This window comes from Triticum urartu, chromosome 7 (genome assembly GCF_003073215.2).
Source record: "Triticum urartu cultivar G1812 chromosome 7, Tu2.1, whole genome shotgun sequence".
In the NCBI taxonomy this organism is placed as follows: domain Eukaryota; kingdom Viridiplantae; phylum Streptophyta; class Magnoliopsida; order Poales; family Poaceae; genus Triticum; species Triticum urartu.
Genome location: NC_053028.1, coordinates 706229322 through 706238845, shown reverse-complemented (window position 1 = coordinate 706238845; position 9524 = coordinate 706229322).

The window sequence follows — 9524 nt, the reverse complement described above, 5'->3', positions numbered from 1 at the left end:
CTTGAGCCTTTATATACGGAGGCAGGGGCACCCCAGAGACACACAAGTTGATCCACGTGATCATATTCTTAGCCGTGTGCGGCGCCCCCTGCCACCATAGTCCTCGATAATATTGTAACGGTGCTTAGGCGAAGCCCTGCGATAGTAGTACATCAAGATCGTCACCATGCCGTCGTGCTGACGGAACTCTTCCCCGACACTTTGCTGGATCGGAGTCCGGGGATCGTCATCGAGCTGAACGTGTGCTAAAACTCGGAGGTGCCGTAGTTTAGGTGCTTGATCGGTCGGGCCGTGGAGACGTACGACTACATCAACCAAACGCTTCCGTTGTCGATCTACAAGGGTACGTAGATCACACTCTCCCCTCTCGTTGCTATGCATCACCATGATCTTGCGTGTGCGTAGGAAATTTTTTGAAATTACTACGTTCCCCAATAGTGGCATCCGAGCCTAGGTTTTATGTGTTGATGTTATATGCACGAGTAGAACACAAGTGAGTTGTGGGCGATATAAGTCATACTGCTTACCAGCATGTCATACTTTGGTTCGGTGGTATTGTTGGACGAAGCGGCCCGGACCAACATTACGCGTACGCTTACGCGAGACCGGTTCTCCCGACATGCTTTGCACATAGGTGGCTTGCGGGTGACAGTTTCTCCAACTTTAGTTGAACCAAGTGTGGCTACGCCCGGTCCTTGCGAAGGTTAAAACAGCACCAACTTGACAAACTATCATTGTGGTTTTGATGCGTAGGTAAGATTGGTTCTTACTTAAGCCCGTAGCAGCCACGTAAAACTTGCAACAACAAAGTAGAGGACGTCTAACTTGTTTTTGCAGGGCATGTTGTGATGTGATATGGTCAAGACATGATGCTGAATGTTATTGTATGAGATGATCATGTTTTGTAACCGAGTTATCGGCAACTGGCAGGAGCCATATGGTTGTCGCTTTATTGTATGCAATGCAATCGCGCTGTAATGCTTTACTTTATCACTAAGCGGTAGCGATAGTCGTGGAAGCATAAGATTGGCGAGACGACGACGATGCTACGATGGAGATCAAGGTGTCGCGCCAGTGACGATGGTGATCATGACGGTGCTTCGGAGATGGAGATCACATGCACAAGATGATGATGGCCATATCATATCACTTATATTGATTGCATGTGATGTTTATCTTTTATGCATCTTATCTTGCTTTGATTGACGGTAGCATTATAAGATGATCTCTCACTAAATTATCAAGAAGTATTCTCCCTGAGTATGCACCGTTGCAAAAGTTCTTCGTGCTGAGACACCATGTGATGATCGGGTGTGATAGGCTCTACGTTCAAATACAACGGGTGCAAAACAGTTGCACACGCGGAATACTCAGGTTATACTTGACGAGCCAAGCATATGCAGATATGGCCTCGGAACATGGAGACCGAAAGGTCGAGCGTGAATCATATAGTAGATATGATCAACATAGTAATGTTCACCAATGAAACTACTCCATCTCACGTGATGATCGGACATGGTTTAGTTGATTTGGATCACGTGATCACTTAGAGGATTAGAGGGATGTCTATCTAAGTGGGAGTTCTTTAAGTAATTTGATTAATTGAACTTAAATTTATCATGAACTTAGTACCTGATAGTATCTTGCTTATGTATGTTTGATTGTAGATAGATGGCCCGTGCTGTTGTTCCGTTGAATTTTAATGCGTTCCTTGAGAAAGCAAAGTTGAAAGATGATGGTAGCAATTACACGGACTGGGTCCGTAACTTGAGGATTATCCTCATTGCTGCACAGAAGAATTACGTCCTGGAAGCACCGCTAGGTGCCAGGCCTGCTGCTGGAGCAACACCAGATGTTATGAACGTCTGGCAGAGCAAAGCTGATGACTACTTGATAGTTCAGTGTGCCATGCTTTACGGCTTAGAATCGGGACTTCAACGACGTTTTGAACGTCATGGAGCATATGAGATGTTCCATGAGCTGAAGTTAATATTTCAAGCAAATGCCCGGATTGAGAGATATGAAGTCTCCAATAATTTCTATAACTGCAAGATGGAGGAGAACAGTTCTGTCAGTGAGCATATACTCAAAATGTCTGGGTATAATAATCACTTGATTCAGATGGGAGTTAATCTTCCAGATGATTGCGTCATTGACAGAATTCTCCAATCACTGCCACCAAGCTACAAGAGCTTCGTGATGAACTGTAATATGCAAGGGATGAATAAGACTATTCCCGAGCTCTTCGCAATGCTGAAAGCTGTGGAGGTAGAAATCAAAAAGGAGCATCAAGTGTTGATGGTCAACAAGACCACTAGTTTCAAGAAAAAGGGCAAAGGGAAGAAGAAGGGGAACTTCAAGAAGAACAGCAAGCAAGTTGCTGCTCAAGAGAAGAAACCCAAGTCTGGACCTAAGCCTGAAACTGAGTGCTTCTACTGCAAGCAGACTGGTCACTGGAAGCGGAACTGCCCCAAGTATTTGGCGGATAAGAAGGATGGCAAGGTGAACAAAGGTATATGTGATATACATGTTATTGATGTGTACCTTACTAATGCTCGCAGTAGCACCTGGGTATTTGATACTGGTTCTGTTGCTAATATTTGCAACTCGAAACAGGGACTACGGATTAAGCGAAGATTGGCTAAGGACGAGGTGACGATGCGCGTGGGAAACGGTTCCAAAGTCGATGTGATCGCGGTCGGCACGCTACCTCTACATCTACCTTCGGGATTAGTATTAGACCTAAATAATTGTTATTTGGTGCTAGCGTTGAGCATGAACATTATATCTGGATCTTGTTTAATGCGAGACGGTTATTCATTTAAATCAGAGAATAATGGTTGTTCTATTTATATGAGTAATATCTTTTATGGTCATGCACCCTTGAAGAGTGGTCTATTCTTATTGAATATCGATAGTAGTGACACACATATTCATAATGTTGAAGCCAAAAGATGCAGAGTAGATAATGATGGTGCAACTTATTTGTGGCACTGCCATTTAGGTCATATCGGTGTAAAGCGCATGAAGAAACTCCATACTGATGGACTTTTGGAACCACTTGATTATGAATCACTTGGTACTTGCGAACCGTGCCTCATGGGCAAGATGACTAAAACACCGTTCTCCGGTACTATGGAGAGAGCAACAGATTTGTTGGAAATCATACATATAGATGTATGTGTTCCGACGAATATTGAGGCTCGTGGCGGATATCGTTATTTTCTCACCTTCACAGATGACTTAAGCAGATATGGGTATATTTACTTAATGAAACATAAGTCTGAAACATTTGAAAAGTTCAAAGAATTTCAGAGTGAAGTTGAAAATCATCATTGGTGTACATTTGAAACAATGCGGAATAGTTTCGCAACTCACGCCACCCGGAACACCACAGCGTAATGGTGTATCCGAACGTCGTAATCGTACTTTACTAGATATGGTGCGATCTATGATGTCTCTTACTGATTTACCGCTATCGTTTTGGGGTTATGCTTTAGAGACGGCCGCATTCACGTTAAATAGGGCACCATCAAAATCCGTTGAGACGACACCTTATGAACTATGGTTTGGCAAGAAACCAAAGTTGTTGTTTCTGAAAGTTTGGGGCTGCGATGCTTATGTGAAAAAGCTTCAACCTGATAAGCTCGAACCCAAATCGGAGAAATGTGTCTTCATAGGATATCCAAAGGAAACTATTGGACACACCTTCTATCACAGATCCGAAGGCAAGACTTTTGTTACTAAATTCGGAAACTTTCGGGAGAAGGAGTTTCTCTCGAAAGATGTGAGTGGGAGGAAAGTAGAACTTGATGAGGTAACTGTACCTGCTCCCTTATTGGAAAGTAGTACATCACAGAAAACTGTTTCTGCGACACCTACACCAATTAGTGAGGAAGCTAATGATAATGATCATGAAACTTCAGGACAAGATACTACTGAACCTCGTAGATCAACTAGAGTGAGATCCGCGCCAGAGTGGTACGGTAATCCTGTTCTGGAAATCATGCTGCTAGATCATGATGAACCTACGAACTATGAAGAAGCGATGGTGAGCCCAGATTCCGCAAAATGGCTTGATGCCATGAAATCTGAGATGGGATCCATGTATGAGAACAAATTATGGACTTTGGTTGACTTGCCCGATGATCGGCAAGCAATTGAGAATAAATGGATCTTCAAGAAGAAGACTGCCGCTGACGGTAATATTACTGTCTACAAAGCTCGACTTGTCGCAAAAGGTTTTCGACAAGTTCAAGGGGTTGACTATGATGAGACCTTCTCACCCGTAGCGATGCTTAAGACTGTCCGAATCATGTTAGCAATTGCCGCATTTTATGATTATGAAATTTGGCAGATGGATGTCAAAACTGCATTCCTGAATGGATTTCTGGAAGAAGAGTTGTATATGATGCAACCGGAAGGTTTTGTCGATCCAAAGGGAGCTAACAAAGTGTGCAAGCTCCAGCGATCCATTTATGAACTGGTGCAAGCCTCTCGGAGTTGGAATAAACGCTTTGATAGTGTGATCAAAGCATTTGGTTTTATACAGACTTTCGGAGAAGCTTGTATTTACAAGAAAGTGAGTGGGAGCTCTGTAGCATTTCTGATATTATATGTGGATGACATATTACTGATTGGAAATGATATAGAATTTCTAGATAGCATAAAGGGGTACTTGAATAAGAGTTTTTCAATGAAAGACCTCGATGAAGCTGCTTACATATTGGGCATAAAGATCTATAGAGATAGATCAAGATGCTTAATTGGACTTTCACAAAGCACATACCTTGACAAGATTTTGAAGAAGTTCAAAATGGATCAAGCAAAGAAAGGGTTCTTGCCTGTGTTACAAGGTGTGAAGATGAGTCAGACTCAATGCCCGACCACTGCAGAAGATAGAGAGAAAATGAAAGATGTTCCCTATGCTTCAGCCATAGGCTCTATCATGTATGCAATGCTGTGTACCAGACCTGATGTGTGCCTTGCTATAAGTTTAGTAGGGAGGTACCAAAGTAATCCAGGAGTGGATCACTGGACAGCGGTCAAGAACATCCTGAAATACCTGAAAAGGACTAAGGATATGTTTCTCGTATATGGAGGTGACAAAGAGCTCATTGTAAACGGTTACGTTGATGCAAGCTTTGACACTGATCCGGATGATTCTAAATCGCAAACCGGATACATGTTTACATTAAACGGTGGAGCTGTCAGTTGGTGCAGTTCTAAACAAAGCGTCGTGGCGGGATCTACATGTGAAGCGGAGTACATAGCTGCTTCGGAAGCAGCAAACGAAGGAGTCCAGATGAAGGAGTTCATATCCGATCTAGGTGTCATACCTAGTGCATCGGGTCCAATGAAAATCTTTTGTGACAATACTGGTGCAATTGCCTTGGCAAAGGAATCCAGATTTCACAAGAGAACCAAGCACATCAAGAGACGCTTCAATTCCATCCGGGATCTAGTCCAGGTGGGAGACATAGAGATTTGCAAGATACATACGGAGCTGAATGTAGCAGACCCGTTGACTAAGCCTCTTCCACGAGCAAAACATGATCAGCACCAAAGCTCCATGGGTGTTAGAATCATTACTGTGTAATCTAGATTATTGACTCTAGTGCAAGTGGGAGACTGAAGGACATATGCCCTAGAGGCAATAATAAAGTTATTATTTATTTCCTTATATCATGATAAAAGTTTATTATTCATGCTAGAATTGTACTAACCGGAAACATAATACATGTGTGAATACATAGACAAACAGAGTGTCACTAGTATGCCTCTACTTGACTAGCTCGTTAATCAAAGATGGTTATGTTTCCTGACCTTGGACAAAAGAGTTATTATTTGATTAACGGGATCACATCATTAGTTGAATGATCTTATTGACATGACCCATTCCATTAGCTTAGCACCCGATCGTTTAGTATGTTGCTATTGCTTTCTTCATGACTTATACATGTTCCTATGACTATGAGATTATGCAACTCCTGTTTTCCAGAGGAACACTTTGTGTGCTACCAAACGTCACAACGTAACTGGGTGATTATAAAGGTGCTCTACATGTGTCTCCGAAGGTACTTGTTGGGTTGGCATATTTCGAGATTAGGATTTGTCACTCCGATTGTCGGAGAGGTATCTCTGGGCCCTCTCGGTAATGCACATCACTATAAGCCTTGCAAGCATTGTGACTAATGAGTTAGTTGCGGGATGATGTATTACGGAACGAGTAAAGAGACTTGCCGGTAACGAGATTGAACTAGGTATTGGATACCGACGATCGAATCTCGGGCAAGTAACATACCGATGACAAAGGGAACAACGTATGTTGTTATGCGGTCTGACCGATAAAGATCTTCGTAGAATATGTAGGAGCCAATATTGGGCATCCAGGTCCCGCTATTGGTTATTGACCGAAGACATGTCTCGGTCATGTCTACATTGTTCTCGAACCCGTAGGGTCCGCACGCTTAAGGTTTCGATGACAGTTATATTATGAGTTTATACGTTTTGATGTACCGAAGGTTGTTCGGAGTGCCGGATGTGATCACGGACATGACGAGGAGTCTTGAAATGGTCGAGACATAAAGATTGATATATTGGAAGCCTATGTTTGGATATCGGAAGTGTTCCGGGTGAAATCGGGATTTTACCGGAGTAACCGGGAGGTTACCGGAACCCCCCGGGAGCTATATGGGCCTTAGTGGGCCTTAGTGGAAGAAGAGGAAGGTGGCAGGGCTGGGCCATGCGCCCCTCCCCCCTAGTCCGAATAGGACAAGGAGAGGGGCCGGCGCCCCCCTCCTTTCTCCTCTCTCCTCTTTCCACCTCGCGAATCCTATTCCAACTAGGATTGGGGGGGGGGGAATCCTACTCCCGGAGGGAGTAGGACTCCTCCTGGCGCGCCTCTCCTAGGCCGGCCGCACCCCCCCTTGAGCCTTTATATACGGAGGCAGGGGCACCCCAGAGAACACAAGTTGATCCACGTGATCATATTCTTAGCCGTGTGCGGCGCCCCCTGCCACCATAGTCCTCGATAATATTGTAGCGGTGCTTAGGCAAGCCCTGCGACAGTAGTACATCAAGATCGTCACCACGCCGTCGTGCTGACGGAACTCTTTCCCGACACTTTGCTGGATCGGAGTCCGGGGATCGTCATCGAGCTGAACGTGTGCTAAAACTCGGAGGTGCCGTAGTTTCGGTGCTTGATCGGTCGGGCCGTGGAGACGTACGACTACATCAACCAAACGCTTCCGTTGTCGATCTACAAGGGTACGTAGATCACACTCTTCCCTCTCGTTGCTATGCATCACCATGATCTTGCGTGTGCGTAGGAAATTTTTTGAAATTACTATGTTCCCCAACACAAACCATGTGTAAAAATAACAATGTATTTACAAGAGCTAACATGCGGCAACATTGGGCACGATTCTAGCTTCTTGTTCGTCAAGCCTTCACATTTAGCTTTTCGCACAGTAGCCACATCATCCATCATGGCGTTGAGAACATGCTTGGCTCAGTTGGATTATGCTACCCGCTCAGGGTCCCCAGCGGCTCTAACCACCTGTATATCGATCTTACTAGGACACATGAAAAATTCTGCAGGGTAGTACATTACATCAGAGGTTTGTCATCTTTTCTAGGGTCCTCCTTCCGGAGCATGGGATGCCGAAAATGTTTTTCACATCTTTAGGTCTCATTTTGTACTGCCTACTTTTATCTATCATTATCAAATGTCAAATATCATCCACTTTGCTTAGCAACCATACTAAAAACTTCAAGTTTAGTTTGTTCAGCAAGAGGAATTTCAGTAAATGTTCAAACACCATTTCGGTAACAATTTTCCTTTTTAAATCATCAAAGAAGTATATGACCTTAAATACGAGTTTTTCAAACTCCTCATCTGACCAGTCTGGTATATCCATCATTTGTTCAATTCAACTCCACAAACCTATCAACAAATATCAGAGATGTATAAGTGTGGTTATTTATTTTTTTATCAAGTTTATTTATAAAGCAAAAAAGTACTATTCTGTATGCGCAGCACTACCATTTGTGGCCTCTTCAGCCGACAACACAAATTGAAAAAAAGATAAATAAGGTCCAGTTACTTGCTTTTTCAGTCCTACAACAAAGTGTAGTGTGGTCCATTGGAGAGGAAGCAAAATCACGTTTCTCAACATGAACTTCTTGTGCAAACTCCAAGATCCGGGTTTAGTAATGTGATTTATTTGCGCCAAGAGCTTGACGTTGCTGTAAGCCTTTGATATTGGGACATACAGAGAGTTCATAGGCGTGGGTGGTCCCATTATTTTGTCAAGGTAAAAAACCTATTTCATAAAAGACATGTACACATCAATATGTTGGGTCAGACCATGTGTAAAAATAACAATGTATTTACAAGAGCTAACCCGCGGCAGTATTGGGCATGATTCTAGCTTGATGTTCGTCAAGCCTTCACGTTTAGCTTTTCGCACAGTCGCCACATCATCAATCGTGCCATTGAAAACATGCTTGGCCCAGTTGTATTGTGCTAACCACTCAGTGTCCCCACCGGCTCTAACCACCTGTATATCGATCTTACCACGACACATGACAAATCTTGCAAGGTAGTATATTACATCAAAGGTTTGTCATATTTTCATTGCAGTATGTAACAGAGGTATCAGGAAAAAAAGTTGGGACCGATATGGTAAAGAATGACAAACAACGTACTCAAATGTATTTGTTCATATTGTCATAAGAGCGTCATTTTGGTCAGGCGGTAATTTGATCTGTATACGCTAATGTCAGGCAGTAAACTTTTGTGTAGCCTTGAGGCTATGACCATTCTTCTTCTCCATGCCTAAATGCTTCCTAATCAATTAAACTGTGCCCTGCTTGCCATCAAAAATCGTTTTTAGGACCCTCCTTCCGGAGCATGGTGTGCCGAATGTTTTTCACATCTTTAGGGCTCATTTTGTACTGCCTACTTTCATCTATAATTATCATACGTCTAATCTCATCAACTTTGCTCGGCAACCATACTTAAAACTTCAACTTCAGTTTGTTCCGCAAGGAAAATTTCAGTAAACCTACAAACCCCATTTCGAAAACAATTTTCCTTTTGAAATCATCAAAGGAGGATACAACCTTGAATACGAGTTTTGTGTAGCACCTGGTTATCAGACAGCGGTCATCATTGTGTTCAAACTCCTGATCTGACCAGCCTGGTATATCCATGGTTTGTTCAATTCAAGTCCACAAACCTATAAACAAATATCAGAGATGTATAATTGTGGTTATTTATTTGTTATCGAGTTTATTTATAAAGCAAAAAACATACTATTTTGGATGCGCAACACTGCCATTCGTAGCCCCTTCAGCTGGTAGCACAAACTGAAAAAAGAAGATAAATAAGATCCAGTTCCTTGCCTTTTTAGTCCTACAACAAAATGCAGTTTGGTCCATTGGGGGGGGGGAAGCAAAATCACTTTTCTCAACTTGAACTTCTCTTACAAACTCCAAGATCTTGCTTTAGTAATATG